This window comes from Phalacrocorax aristotelis, unplaced genomic scaffold (genome assembly GCF_949628215.1).
Source record: "Phalacrocorax aristotelis unplaced genomic scaffold, bGulAri2.1 scaffold_119, whole genome shotgun sequence".
NCBI lineage: Eukaryota > Metazoa > Chordata > Aves > Suliformes > Phalacrocoracidae > Phalacrocorax > Phalacrocorax aristotelis.
In genome coordinates this window covers 135,379-151,165 of record NW_027441177.1, presented here as the reverse complement: position 1 = coordinate 151,165, position 15,787 = coordinate 135,379, and the positions used below count along the sequence as shown (strand labels likewise).

Genomic DNA, 15,787 nt, shown 5'->3' with positions numbered 1-15,787 from the left:
GTTCTGAGGGAACGATGCTTCCTTTTCTCCGTTCTGTCCTCTTTTCCAAGGTAATCAGGGATCAAAACCCGAACTCAGGACCACGCAGGCAGTTGCACTCATTGATGAGAGAGAAGGAACAGCTTTCCCCGACTTTCTCTTCCTGCTCCTAGAGCAGCGCTCTCTTCCTTTCTAGACATTCAGTCCCTGATCGTGCTTCAACGGGAGACAACGGTGGGTTTACAGTCCCAAGAGGAGACCTAAAACATCACCATTTGCATAAAACTGGCAGGATACAGTTGCAGTTACACGTGTGGATGGGCAGGAAGAGCATAAAATGGTCCCTGACACCAAAAGCAGCGCCATGGAAAGCTTAGGAAAGGTCCATCTCTTGACATTCTCCATAAAGATACAGTAAAAGCTCACCTCCTTCTGGAAGCCGCTGCACGTCACATGAACAACACCAGAGCTCAGCAAGCACGTGCCATCTGCAGAGACAATGAACGTTGGACAACATTCCATACTCTCACCATGATGGTGGCACCAGTTTACATTTTTTTCATCACAACCTCTGGAAAGGTACAACCAAGTACCCATTTTCTTCATCACATCACTTACAACCTCTTTTAGAAAAACGATGACTGAGTGTAGAGATTTTCCCTCCGGGGCTATCGAGGTGCTGCGCTTTGAGCTTCAGCCCAGAGTCATTTCATTTGATCACCAGCACCACCTCACGGGCTGCGTTACAGAAGCACCCAACCCCCAGACCCAGCCGCCTGTCAGGCAGGTGTCACAACAGCACACACTTGGTCAGTACAACGTCACCAGAGTTGGGTGGGTGGGGGGTTGGGGTGTTTCGGTTTGGTTGGGTTTTTTGCGTGACAAACAGTGAACAGGAGAACCAATAAATGGCATTTGAGCTCGGTTTAAGCTTATCACTATTCAAAGCCGTGTAATACCTACCAAAATTATAGGTGCTTGGGTGAAAACACAGCTCAGGTTGTGGATAAGAAGGAGGAACTCTCCAGCTTAGGCTGCGCTCCTGCACCACAACATCCAGAAGGAGGTTTGGAGCAGTCGTGCTTGTTACAGCGTCCAGTGACCACAGTGCAAAATAGGGGCAGTCCTGAAGGGATTCTTCTGGCCTGAAAGAAAACAAGTGCAGAAGCTAAACGCCGACTTTCCAATGAATTATGGGGAGGGATACTGAAACCAGCTTCATAAAAACCTACCTTAGTGAGCCTGGCTTTTGAGCCTGATACCAGCAGTCAAAGTCAAATACACCCAAATAAGTAGATGGTTTTCCCTGGCCGCGTGTATTCACTTGCCAGCTGAAGACTGAGACACTGGTGTCAGGAGATATGACTGGAAAAGGCAAGACATTGTTTCTTATTGGTATAAAAACCAACATATCTGATATTTTTAAAACACCACTTTCTATTTTGGCTTCATTCTGTTACACCACTCATGAAACACAACACTTTGCTAAGAATCATTTTAAACATTTACACCATAGCATCACCTCTGTGATAGGTTTCAGTCATGCTGCCCCCCTTTTCAAGTTCAGATTGTATCCATCCTAAGCCAAATCAAATACACAATTATTAGCTAATCAAGTTTTCTATAGAGTAAGAGTTGATCAAGAGGTTTAGGAAAAAAAGAAATAAAACAAGCCCAACAAGTTAGCCTACACAGATACTGAAGACTTTCAGGCTGTGGGTACGGAACAGCATTCATTGCTCAGATTCCAAAGCCATTTCGTTTAGAATCACCAAACACGGGCATCAGGAACAAACCTTCATCAACGCTGTCTTCTCTGTCAATGCAGTTGGGAAAGGTTTCTACAGCCTGACAGCTGAGTAGTTTGGTCTTGCTGCCCTGCCCTCTCAAGGGAAAGGCTCCGCCCGTCAGATCCAACCTGTACTTTTCAACACAGGATGCCAAACGCTGCGGAAAAAATCACAGGAGAGAGAAGGGTCATTCTGAGAGAAAAGCAGACATTACACCTCAGTAGGAAAGAATGTCTATGTCTACTAGAACCTGCATATTGTACTGTATCTCTCCCAGGCGCTTAATCTGATGGCAAAGAGAAACTACAGCTGACACGCAAGAGAACTGAGTGTCAAACCGTAACGGGTAAGTTTGGCCGTAAAAGCTTTGCACATTTTCAAAACTGAGCATTTCCCTCACAATATTGGTTCTAAATGTGTTTTGCAGAATTCCCTGCACCATCCCGGTTTCTTCACAAACCTACGTATTTAGCTAGAAAGGGAGATCTGAAATAATGCCATACATAGGCATGCAAAGCGCTTTGTTCCATGACTTGATCACAGAACTGATGAAGTTAGAGGAGTCACGGCCTTCCAGCAGCCAAAGCTCTCTTGCGAGGCATTATCTATAGGCACACACCGCTAGAGTGAAAGCCCATCCCTCAGGAGTAGCCATGAGAACTTCTTACTGAGTCACACTCTTCTCTCAAACCACGTCAGCTCCTGCCAGCTCCTCCTCTCACCTCCTCAGGGACTAAAGGGTGAAATATGCCTCCCTGCCTTCACCAAGTGCAGCCAACAGCAAAACAACCCGGCGGACATGGCATGCACGTGGGCAAGGCGTTTAGGATCACAAATCCCTACAGAGTCAGCAAACTACTTTGAGACCTACAGAAACTCCAGCAGGATTGTGTGGAACCTCTGAGACCACCATTTGCTAAGCAAGCATTGACTGAAATACTGTCTTTCCAAATACAGCACTTGGTCAAATGCTCTACCCTACGACACATGGGTATTACTCAGCCCTCAGCCCCACCACCCTCCTCCTTCTCCCACATCTGGCCATCTCTGAGGCCACCGCCCCCCCGCGCCCAAACCCCCCATATTTGGCCACACGCGTCACCCACAGGCACAATCAACACCACAATGGGCTCCTGCTGCCAAGAGCCACCTCGCTGTTGCTCGGGACCTATAAAAGCAGGGCCCCTGCAGCTGGCCCACACCGTGCCGCGCTTTCAGGACGTCGCGTGCCCAGCGTGCTGGGGAGGAAGAGGAAGAGGGGTTTAGAAGCTGAACGTGAGGGTTTGGGTGTTAAAAATGATGCTTTCCTGTTAAAAAAGGGGTTTGGGTGCTTTAAAGTGAGTCTTTGGCACCTAAAAATGAGGTTTTATTCTTTAATAGAGGGGTTTGGACCCTGAAAGTGAGGGTTTGGCACCTAAAAGGGGAAGCTTTTAGCCTTAAAACGGGTTTGGAACACCAAAAATGAGGGTTTGGGACTTAAAATAAGGATTTCAGCATTAGAAGAGGGGTTCGGCACCTGAAAGTGAGGGTTTGGGACCTAAAACTGAGGCTTTGAACTTAAAAGACAGGTTTGGACTGTGAAAGTGAGGGTTTGGCTGTTAAAAATGAGGCTTTGAGCTTAAACAAGGGCTTTGGACTCTAAAACGCATGGTTTGTAATGAGAAAATGATGGTTTGAGCATTAAGAGACTGGATTTGATGCTAAAAGGGCACGGTTTGGGGCCTAAAAAGGAGGTACTGAGCATTAAAAGAGGGGTTTGGACCCTGAAGGTGAGGCTGTGAGACCTAAAGCTGAGGCTTTGAACCTAAAAGACAGGTTTGGACCCTAAAAGTGTGGGTTTGGGACCTAAAACTGAGGCTTTGCGGGTGAAAGGAGGGTTTTGATCATTAAAAATGAGGTTTTGGCACCTGAAAGTGAGGGTTTGGATGCTAAAAGTGAGGGTTTGGGGCTTTAAAAGTAGGCACTGAGCATTAAAAGAGGGGTTTCGACCCTAAAAATGAGGCCTTGGGTGGTAAAACTGAGGCTGTGAGCTTTAAAACAGGGGTTTGGACCCTGCAAGTGAGGCTTTGGGTGGTAAAACTGAGGCTTTGAGCTTTAAAACTGGGGTTTGAACCCTAAAAGTGAGGGCTTGGGACCTAAGAATGAGGGTTTGACCCTAAAAAAGACAGGTTTGGACCTGAAAAGTGAGGGTTTGGCACCTAAAAATGAGGCTTTATTCCTTACTAGAGGGGTTTGGACCCTGAAAATGAGGGTGTGGCACATAAAAATGAGGCTTTGAGCCTTAAACAAGGGCTTTGGACTCTAAAATGCACGGTTTGGAACTAAAAAATGAAGGTTTGAGCATTAATATGCTGGATTCGATGCTAAAAGGGAGGGTTTTATGTCCCAAGCCTGTCTTTCAACACTCAAAGCCTCAGCTTTCAGTCCCAAACCCTCACTTTCAAGGTCGCAACCCCTCTTTTAAGGCTCAAAGCCTCATTTTTAACACCCAAAACCTCACTTTCAGGGTCCAAACCCCTCCTTTTTAGGGACAAACCATCATTTTTAACAGCCAAACCCTCACTCTCAGGGCTCAAATCACTCTCTTGACTCTCAAAGCCTCAGTTTTCAGTTCCAAACCTTCACTTTCAGGGTCCAAACCCCACTTTTAAAACACAAGGCTCATTCAGGGGTCCCAAACCTTCACTGTTAGGGTCCAATCCTGTCTTTTAGGCTCAAAGCCTCAGTTTTAGATCCCAAACCCTCACTTTGGGGATCCAAACCCCTCCATTTCATGGAGTAACCCTCATTTTTAAATACCAAACTCTCCCTTTCATTGTCCAAACCCTTCTTTTAATGCTCAAAGCCTCATTTTCAGGTCCCAAACACTCACTTTATAGCACCCAGACCCCTCTTTTAACCTCAAAGCTTTATAGTTAGGACCGCAAACCTCACTTTTAGGGTTTAAACCCCTGTTTTAAAGCTCAAAGCCTCATTTGTAAGAGCCAAACCCTCACTTTCAGGGTCCAAAGCCCCATTTTTACACTCAAAGCCTCAGTTTTAACACCCAAAGCCACACTTTCATCATCGAAACCCCTCTTTTAATGCTCAGTGCCTCCTCTTTCGGTCCCAAACCCTCACTTTTAGCATCAACTCTGGTCCTTTAAGGCACAAACCATCATTTTTTCTTTCCAAAGCCTCACGTTTTAGAGTCCAAATCCCTCGTTTAAGGCTAAAAGCCTCATCTTCAGGTACGAAACCCCCACTTTCAGGGTCCAAACCCCTCTGTTAAGGAACAAAGCCTCAGTTTTAAATTCCAGATCTTCAGTTTTAGGGTCCAAACACCTACTTTTAAGGGACAAACCCTCATTTTTAGGTCCCAAACCCTCACTTCTAGCATCGAATCTGGTCTTCTAATGCTCAAACAGTCATTTTTTCGTTCCAAACCATGAGTTTCAGAGTCCAAACCCCTGTTTTAAGGCTCAAAGCCTCATTCTTAACACTCAAATCCTCACTTTCAGGGTTCAAATCCCTCTTTTAACTCTCAAAGCCTCAGTTTTCAGTTCCAAACCCTCACTGTCAGGGTCCAAACCTGTCTTTTTTACTGTCAAAGCCTCATTTGTATGTTGCAAAGCCTCACGTTTAGGGTCTAAATCTGTCGTTTAAGGCTCAAAGCATCATTTTTACGTCCCAAACCCTCCCTTTCAGGGTCCAAACCCCTTTATTATGGCTCAAAGCCTCATTGTTAACACCCAAACCCTCACTTCTAGGAACCAAAGCCCTCATTTAACAGTCAAAGCCTCATTTGTAACACCCAAAGACTCACGTTCAGTGTCCAAACCCCTATTTTAATACTCATTGCCTCCTTTTTACGTCCCAAACCCTCACATTTTTTGCTCCAAACTGTGAGTTTCAGGGTTCAAACCCCTCTTTTAAGGCTAAAAGCCTCAGTTTTAGGTTCCAAACCTTCACTTTCAGGGTACAAACCCCTCCCTTAAGGTTCAAAGCCTCATTTTTAAATTCCAAACCTTCACTTTTAGGGTCAAAACCCCTACTTTTAAGGGACAAACCCTCATTTTAGGTCCCAAACCCCCCCTTTAAAGCACCAAAAACTTCACCTGTAACAGCAAAGCCTTATAGTTAGGACCGCAAACCTCACTTTCAGGGTCCAAATCCCGCTTTTTAAGCTCAAAGCCTTATTTTTAGCAGCCAAAGCTGCACTTTCAGGGTTCAAATCCCTCTTTTAGCTCTCAGTTTTATGTTCCAAACCTTCACTTTCAAGGTGCAAACCCCACTTTTAAGGCACAAAGCCTCATTCAGAGGTCCCAAAGTCTCACTGTTAGGGTCCAAACTCCTCATTTTCATGGACTAAATCTCATTTTTAAATTCCAAACCCTCCCTTTGATTATTCAAACCCTTCTTTTAATGCTCAAAGCCTCATTTTAAGGTCCCAAAGACTCTCTTTATAGCACCCAAACCCCTCTTTTAGTCTCAAAGCCTTATAGTTAGGACTGCAAACCTCACTTTCAGGGTCCAAACCCTTGTTTTAAAGCTCAAAGCCTCATTCTTAACACCCAAATCCTCACTTCCAGGGCTCAAATCCCTCTTTTCACCCTCAAAGCCTCAGTTTTCAGTTCCAAACCTTCACTTTCAGGGTACCAGCCCCTCTTTTAAGGCACAAAGCCACAGAGCAAATGCTTGATATGGGAGAGGAGGAAACCTTGGGGCTCAGGGGTTGGGTCATTTTTGCCCACCTCTGTGGGGAAAAAACAATGTATAAAGAAAAGGATACCTTGTGATGCTCACTCCTCTGTGTTCCTGTCCTGTGACACGTTGCTGTTGATGTAAAGCTCCCTGTTGTCACTGGGGTGCATTTTGCAAGGAGGCCAAAGGATCGCCGGTATTCAACTTATGGGCTGCTCCGTCTGCACAAGCTGGCGGAGACGGCGCTGCGGAGGCAGCCTCGGATGGGTCTGACCCACCTGCTGCTGCCGCCGGGCGTTGTGTCCTGCCAAGAGGGGCCCCAATGGGGAGAAGCGGGCGGCAAGCAGGCCAAGGGAAAGCTGGACGGCGACAGGGCAGTGCAGGTGGCAGCGGGCTGCGGGTGGGAAGCAGCAAGCGCAGAGCATCCAATACCACCAACGTGCCTGCCAAGCGACGTAGGACCCGAGAGGAAGCCAGAAGGCAAAGGCTCTTCATGGGGCGGAGAAGAAAGGTTTAATGCAGCGGCCCACCCAGACACCACAGCACGGAGGCCTTGAACTGCTGCTCTGGGACTCCCACCCCACGCCCCACCCCAGCCTTGTGACCCTCAACTGCTCCAGTCCCACAGACCCATGCTGGAAGCTACGGCCCCCCGCTGCCCGGGGGCTGCGATACGTTCCAGGGAACACACAGCATTGCCAGGTGCCAGCACAGCCGGTGTCAGGGCCCAGCCGGGCCCCGCAGCTCCCGGCAGCACTGGGCCGCACGCCCCTGCAGCACCCCGGGGAGGCCCCAGGAGGCCCCAGCCCAGGAGGAAGCCGCGGAGCAGTGGGCGCAGGGGCAAGGCAGGGCAGACGCGCTCACCGCTCCAGTGAGACACGGGAGTCCCCTCTGCCCACCCTGATGGGGCCAGTCCTAGGCCCACTGGGTGCCACCTCTGATCCCACCGCCTTGACCCTGCGCCGCTGCCGGCATCCCCACCGCAGCCTGGAACCAGAGTCCCCAGGAGCAGCATCCCCACCCGGCGCTGAGGACGCTCCGCATCGTCCTGAGGGTGCCCTTGCTCAACTCCAGCCACAGTTTCCACCTGCTGGGGCACACAGTGAAGGTGGTGGGGCTGATGCCCCAACCACCCAACCCGGAACCCAATTCCTTGATGGCAGCCCTAAGACCCAGCGCAGCACTGGATGCCTCAAGCCCCTGCTGACGGCAAGAAGGACACGGCACCGGCGGCACCATCGAGCAGCAAGGCACGCACCAGGTCTGCCGCCAAACCCCAGCAGCCGAGCGGGCTGTGCTTGTCGCCCACAGAGGCCAAACCCCATGGGAGGGGCTGCCGCAGCAGCTGCACATGCCGCCACAACCTCCCAACGACTCCCCGCTGTCCTTCGGGCCCTGGGGGGGCTCACGGCTGCGCCCACCCCGCTGGAGGAGCAGGAGCAGTCGGTGCCCATCACACCCGAGCAGCGGCCCCAGCGGGAGCGTGTGAAGGCGCTGGCCCAGGAGGAGCGGGAGCGGGCGGCCCTGCAGGTGTCACCGGGCAGCTGCACGTTTGTGTGCAGAGGGAGGCCAGCATGGACATAGCCAATGACTACGGCTACCCATAACCCACCGGCCCAGAACCGTCCCCCCCTCTTCGGAGCTGCCTTTTCCTCTCTAGCATTTGACTACCGACAGAGCAGTGCCGCGGTGACGGCCTCGGTCAACATCTTCCTTCCGGCTGCCCTGCGAGGTCCTTGCACCTCTCGTGGTCAAGACAGTGTGATCCTGTTCTACCTCATTTGGCTGCAAGAAGAGTAAAGGAAGAAGCAGCTCCCAGAAGCTTCAGCAAACAGTTTGGCAAGGTCTTCTAGCCTGCTTCCACAGTCACAAGACCCAGTGCTGTTAGTATAATGTCTCGTTGCCTTCTCTAGAAAGGCACTGAAGCAGAATGGCCTCCCTGTCACTGCTCGCTACCAGCAGCAACAGAGGCCTCAGAAAGGCCAGGATTTTGAGTCTTTCACCAGCAGGCCAGGAGTAGTGCGTTCTACGGGATGTGGCCACTTGTAGCCACTTGCAGTCCAGACACTCAAGGTGGTTTTAGCTTCAGCTGCGGTGGTTGTAGGCACTGAAGCTTAAACCCAAAAGGAAAGAGAAAAAGAACAGCTCTCCAGGCACACGCTGTTCGGAAGTTAAAGCAGAAGAAAGGCCAGCGTGGCACACGCTCAAGGACAGGGCTGCCTATAGCCCTTTGGCAGGGAAGCTTCTCCCCAGCCAAGCGCATTTCTCCTCCTCTCCTACAGTTCTCCTCCCTCTCTGTCCCCGTACCTTCAGCTGCAAGGTCTGACTGCGATTCAGCACTGCCCGGAAAGTGAACTGTCCCAGGAGCCTTCCCTGCTCCTCAGGTTCCTACTTCAGGCCCAAGAGAAACACGGGGGTGGAGAAACCAGAGCGCCTCACACACTGTGGGAAGACTTAACTTCAGTCGGTGAAGCACGGGTTTATTTCAGCTACGCAGTCAAAGCAAGACGAGCGCAAGGAGCAGACAAGAAGCTGCACCTAGGTAGCACGCCACGCTTGCCTACTCAGCGAGTCTAGGCTGCCACTCAGAGAAGGAGCAGATGTTCCCAGGGGGAGGGGGGTAACCTGAGGGTCACAAATGCCCACGGGGATTGAAAGCCAGAAGGGCTAGGACAGTGCGCTGTGCCACCTCCTCTTCCCTGTGGCTCCCCGAGTTCCATCATGCCCCAGAACCTTCCTTTCGAACAGTATATTGGACAGAAGCGCAATACAGCTCCAAGGAGCTTGCTGCTTCTGCGAGCCAGGAGGAGGCCAGAGGCCGCTGGACTCTTTGACCCATACTCACCCCCGGCTTAGAAACGCTGTGCAACACCCAGCCCCCCACTCTGGAGAAACCATTCACGTAGACAGCCATGTCCTTTGGAGCTCTCCTAAGCTATCCTAAAGCGCTCTGAACATGAGGGACACAGTTTCACCTCAAACACAGCAAGTGAAATCCACCTGAGGGTGGCACCCCAGCGCCTCTCAAGGGAGGCCAGCCGTGCAGCCGACCTGCTGAAACAACCAGCCAGAGAGCGCAGCGTGACCACAGCAGTGCCCAGCGCCTTACGAGACGCACTGCTGGCGCTGCTGCAGGGACAGGGTTTGTGTCCACTGGAACAGAGGCTGCCGTCAACCCAGCGGCAGCCGCCAAACCCAAAATAACCCTTAGACCTGGTAGCATTGCCCCAGTCCAGGAACAAACCCTAAATCCAGACGCACCCCACACCTGGCTGCATCCACCAGACCTAGCAGCATGCACCTGACACAGCAACACCCCCAAATCCTCAAGTTTCCCCCAAAATTGGCAGCAACCAGCAGACCCAGGCACACCCCCCAAAAACTGTCAGCGACCTGTCAGCACAATCAATAATTATACAGCTAAATAACAAAAGGATTAGACAATACTTTGTCTTCACTGCCCCCCAATCCATTTTCTTTCCCTTATTTCTTTTTTTTTTTGCATTTTTAATTTCAGCTCGTTTTGCTTGTGATCTTTATATAAGACCTGCTTTTGTAGAAGCGTGAAAGGTCTCTGTGGTCCCTCTGCTCATGAATCCATTTGCTAAAATAATGTTTTTGAAATCCTCTTTTTTGAAAACCTCTGTTTTAGGTATCTTACTGACCAGTTCATTCATGTCTAATATTGAAAGCTTTTGAAAAGCAGGAACCGGTTCGGTTCTATACAGGACAGCGTTGCTCAGAAATGGACCCCAGTCCCTGCTGGCCTCAGCGACCCAGTGGCACACACTCCTGTTACCGGCTCATCTGGTGGCTGGCTGTAAAGAAATGTCATCTTTTTTGCCGTGGCTGGGGGTGGTGATGGTGGTGTTGCTGGTGTTCTGTCTCAGCTCTATAATCCATAAAGGAACAGAGACTTTAAGGTGTATCATGTTACTGGTTTGACAGGACTTGCATGCTAGAGAAGAGTTGCTCAAGTGACTTGCTACTTTTACAACCTCTTGCTAGAAGGAGCAAGAGGGAACAGGGAAGGGTGTAGAGGAGGACTGGAGCAGCCCCGTAGCCGGTGTGTGCCGCCAGCATCGCCCTCGTACAGCCGTCTCGCCAGCAAAACGCAGGAGGAACAGAGCAGCTTATGGCCACTGCACAAAGCAGCTACAGCGCAGGAAGGGGAATTTAACTGCGAGGCTGTGGGGCACAGCCCGCGTGGTAGCCGAAGCCTCGCGGGAATCACGCGGAGATGTCAAGCTCTCTAAAGGACCCTGAGATATGAACAGGAAGAACTTAGCAATTGTTGACTTGGTATTTCTTGCAAACGGAAGCAGCTGATGGCTTCCTCTTTATTTGCTTCTAGTCCAGTCCTTGGGCCGATAGGCCAGACCTTGCAGCAGGGCATGCCTGCTGGAGAAAAACTGCTAAAGCCGCCTCTTTGTTGCTGCTCCTGTAACCAGAGCGATCAAATTAACCAACCATAGATGTTGCTATACTTCTTGTACAGCCTTATCCAACTGGACGTTAAGTCTGGGGACATGGAGTATACCAATCAGTGTATTCTTTGATCTGCGTTTTAGTCCCTCGGTAATCATTAATGTGAACGAAACAATAGACAATGTGCTTCTGTCAGAAAAGGATGACAAAATGTGGTTTCGTGTAGCGGACTGAGAAAACTGGCCAGGACTGCCAAGATTAAGAGCCAAGTAGGTAAAAGGTAATTCCGACAGGGGGAGATCGCGACCACCGACTCACGGACCACCACCGACCCAAGTAATACCACCTACTCAAAAGAGAACAACAAAGAGGATAACTGAGTCTGCGCAGTAATTTACATACGGAACGAGCAAGTTTGTACCAATCGGTAGAAAGGACAATAATGAATATCTATGAATATGTGAATTTTTGATCTATAAATTGTACGGGAAAGGTGCGTAAGGTACGCACGTTAGGAGCAGCGATCCCGCGTGCATCCGGCGCTGTGAATAAAGAATGCCTGCTCTTTAATACTAAATTGCTGTTAAAGAGTTGTTTCTGATTTTACCGCGTTTTTCCGTAACACTCCTACCAGTCTGTCACGATCCACTGTCGGGCTGAACAATTTGGCAGAGGTTAAACCCCCTTGCTTTCCAACCGACCTCAGGGAATTCTGGGAGGTTGGGGGCGGCTGGGCTTAACTTCTGACTGACTCCAACGTGTTGCCGTGGCCACGTTCCTTCTACATTCTCGGGAACAGAACTAAGACTCAAAACGGAATCAAAGTGCCAAGTCCCTTCATTTGGCCAGCGATGGAGACGCGAGAGAAAAGCAGAGAAAGAGAGAAAAAAGGGAGAAAGGGGGGAGAGAGAAAACGAGAGCGACACCAGAGTGTTGTAATACCTACCGCCGCGGGTCTGGGGCGGTCCGTCCCTCCGCGCGGTCCCTCCTTCCACACGGTCCCTCCCTCCGCGCGGTCCCTCCTTCCACGGGGTCCGTCCCTCCGCGCGGTCCGTCCCTCCGTGCCGACTGTGAGATTTGATTCTGCGCTTTTGAACAACTGAGGAGACGATAAGCAGTGAGTCACGTGTCTCTCTGATAATGTTTTCCTAGCGTAAGCTTAGCTGGGGCTGGGGGCATGATATAATTCAATAGGCTGGAAAAGGAGAAAGAGGACAGTTACCCTTTTTCCTTTTGGTAAAGCTGCACTTGAGCCTGAGCTCTCAAGAAACACTGCTGAGTTTATTTCAGTAAAACTGAAATCGAGAGGTTCTAAGGCAGTGTTGCAAAGCCCTTCAGGATTCAAGGGACACCTGGAGTTATAAACGTGAAACGCTCTTTTTTCCAGGTCATAGATGTTAAATAAGTCCATCAATCGCCCTCTGAGAGCTTGCTTGCATATTTTTATGTATTTCAATATTGCTGGAAATTTTTTCAGTTTTCAAGTCCTTTAATGACGGTTCACGGTTTTTAGTATTTCGTATAAAACCAAGCTGTTGCTGCTGACCCCACCTATTGAATAGTTGCGTGTTTTAATTGCCCAAGCCTCTGGCTGAGTATTCATGCCATTGAACGTTACTCACTGAAGGTGTGTGCGTGAGGCATGAATCCAACCTTCGTACCCAGGTGGCGAATAGGAGTTTCCCCAGGGACGGATCCAGAGCAGGGAATTAAGCTCTCACTGCACTGCGCTTTGGAGGAGGAGCGGGTTTGTGCCCCTTCTCTGAGTGGATGGTGAGCTGAGGGGTGTTTCGCCCTTAGGGAACCTGAAGCTAAGCCAAAGAATGTCGAGTGAGTTCAAAACCCTGCCCAAGCCTTTGGAACATCCCGGCTCTATTCACTGAGGCAAAGGAGTATTTTAGTTGAGCAACACTTATGCTGGGTAAAATGAGAGGATGAGAGGCTTTTGCTGCTTCAAATACTCATGGAAATGTCATTTTAAACGTGGTTCTTCAGACGAGATAAGTCTGCACCTCTTTTCTTAGCAGGACAAAACTTCTGAGCCTGTTCCCAGAGATAGAAAGAGCACAGGAATTCCGTGGAGTTCCATGGTGGAGGTGAAAGATCCCAACCCAAAGGGTGCTGTGCTGACAAGCAGTGGCAAATACGCGATGCCAGCTCTTCCTGCGTAAGTATGGAATGAATTGGACTGACCGAGCAGTGAACAAGAGAAACCACGCGCACAAGTGTGAGTGGCAATGCAACCGAACTGGCCAGCGCCTGCAGTTACGGGGGAGGAAGCACTGTCACTGCGTCTTAATCTTAAAATCTGTGATACTGTCTAACGTCGCAGTAGGGTGGTCCCCGTGTTCATGCCCCTGGAAGCTGGTTAAACCTGTGCTGTGCTAAGAACGTGTATTTCTGCAAAGCATTTTGGTGGTGTTTGTAGCGGAGTTGTTCTCTTTGAGAGGTCGTTTTGGTTCTGTTTGATGTTGCAAAGGCTCCTTGCAAAACGTAAGAAATTGCCGCTGGACTGAGATGTCCTCCCCCTCTGACTTCTATGAACTCCCGTGTGTGGAAGAGACAGAACTTTTCCTGTTGCTGTAAATTAAGAAAACACTCCTGTGTGCTGAGAGGAGCGGCTGTTTTAAACTGCACTTGGTAGCACTTCTGTTTTGCTGCCATGGATCTCCTTCTGGAGAAGCTGTAACACAGGCTCCTTCCCTTTCTAAAATGTAATCACTCAGAGACTAACTTGACCGGAGACTAACTTGGTGCTGCGCCTGCAATGTACGTTTGCCGTCTGGCAAAGGAGAGGTGGGATTCATTTCACCTGATTTCTCGCTGTCAAAAAGTTATTTTTCTGGTCTGAGCTAATTTCTTGCTTGATCAAAGGAAAGGGAGAGTTCTGCAGCAGGAAAATTGTTCCCCCCTCCCTCTTCTGGTGTTGTGGCTCTAGAAGAGTAGTTTAATCTGAAGGCCTATGTTTTAGAAGGCAAATGTGGACTGAGAAGAATTCCACCTGTTCTCTTCCTTTGATAAAATCCAAAGCTTGGAAGAGTTTTCTTTGACCCATCTTTAAACTTTTCTCTCCCACCAGGCCCTCTCCCCCTCCAGGGAAGCTTCTGTGCGAGGAAAGAAGGAAAAGCCTCCCTTTTTGCCAGAGGAGCCATCGCCCTCTTCTTCCTCCTCATCCTGCTCTGGTGATCCTAGTCCAGATGAGTTGTTGTGTCTCATTTGTGAAGATACAATGTCCGATGCCGCTGTTAGTGCCTGCTGTGGAAGCAGTTCCTGTGACGGATGTAAGTGCAGCTCCCATGGTTGTTACTTCAAAACATCACATCTGATCTTCTGAAAGCAGAAAGAGGAGATCAGGGAATTACTTTGTCACCAGTTCTATTTAAGACTTAAGCAGAGCCTGAATAGGAAAGGACTTGTCTCACTTAAAGGGAAAAAAGGCAGGAAGCTTTTTTCCCTTTTTACGTATGTAGTTAAATCCTCTTGACAGGTGGAAGGAGGAGTTTGAGAAGAGAGCCTAACTGCGCAGGTGATTACAGTATTAGATATCAAACGCGTTTGGTTTGTCCGCAGCCCTTTCCCTCACACAAAATTATAGAGCCATCTCTGGTGCCTTCCTGTGGTCTGCAGCCAACGGGGAGCTGGGCATTTCATCCACACTCTTCTCCACGGGAGAGGTGGTTAAAAACTTCAGAGCTGTGCTGGTTGTAGCTGGGATAGAGTTAATGCCCTTCAGCGTCGCTGGCATAGTGCTGAGGGCACACTGATGTTTCAGCTGCTGTTAAGTAGCGGCTCCGTGTCGCTAAGTAGCGCCTCTACTAGTCAGGGGCCTCTCCAGCTTCCCGAGCTCTGCCCGACAGGTATGAGTGGCAGCGCCAGGGACCCCTCTGCCCGCCCAGCTCCATCAGGGGTGATGCCCAGGTGCGAGGGCAGAAGGAGGACCCGAGCCGTGCGTCAGTTGGCCAGAGTGAGTCGGCCAGCATCAGTCGGCCAGCATCACCTGCCCGGACTCAGCTGGCTGGCGCCAGTCAGCGTCAGCGTCTGTTGTCGGGAGTCAGTCAGGACTTAATCCTGTCGGCACCGCTGACCCCCCGTCTGGGGTGTGGGGCTGAGCGCGGTGGTTCAAGTGCCGCCTTAGGCCCGTCAGTCAGGGTGGCTGTGTCAGCCTTGGCTGGCAGCTGTCACCTGTGTTTGGGCACACGGTGCCGTGTCCTGCTCTGCTGAGGGCGGCTCCTCATTCCCTGCCTGCTTCAGCTCGTTTTCCTGCATCCACATGCCTGGGGTTTGCTGGTTTAAGGCAGTGAAACGAACTTAATCAGGCTTCCCTTAACTTTGTGTCTTCTGCCTAGTGAGCCGTCGGACAGAGCTTTGGAGGAAGAATGGTGACAAGCCCCTGCTGGTGTGGTGGTGTTTTACTGGTGTGGAGGAGAGGATACTTCAGTTGGTCGGAGCGAGTCCCCAAACCCCTGGGCCTGTCGCGTGGGCTGCCAACGTTTCCGCAGTTCCCCTCGTCGGGCGGCTGTTTGCAAGGGGTGTGTTTGAGCACTGGGGGTTCAGCAGCCGCCGGGCCCTGGCCCTGGGCAGCCTGCTCTGGGTGACCCTGCCTGCGCAGGGGCTGGACCAGCTGCCCCCAGGGATTCCGGAAGGCCTTTCTCTCCCTTGTGACTCCGTGACTCTGGAACCGGTGCTGCGAGGGGCCAGCGCTGTGGGAGCACTGGGAACGTTGTCTTTGCTGGGCTCTGCCTCTGTCAGGACGGCTGCGTGTGTGCTCTGCCCTGAGACACTCAGCGCCTGCGCCCGTCTGTCCAGGTACGCCAAGCAGTGTGCAACAGAGCACACTTTCAGGAGTGACCTGAGGAGCTTTTGCTAGCTTTGCTGCGTTGGAGAGGGACTGCAGCTCCTGCATGCAG

The 15,787-nt window shown here is 50.5% G+C and overlaps 1 long non-coding RNA gene across 1 annotated transcript; it reads right to left on the bottom strand.

Moving 5' to 3' along the window:
- Positions 1-406: 406 nt before the first annotated feature.
- Positions 407-1,337, bottom strand: LOC142050994 (uncharacterized). The gene is made up of 3 exons (XR_012658245.1): positions 1,212-1,337; positions 943-1,124; positions 407-467 (listed from the first exon to the last, which is right to left on the bottom strand). It is a non-coding gene; the product is annotated as an uncharacterized LOC142050994 (long non-coding RNA).
- Positions 1,338-15,787: the final 14,450 nt, after the last annotated feature.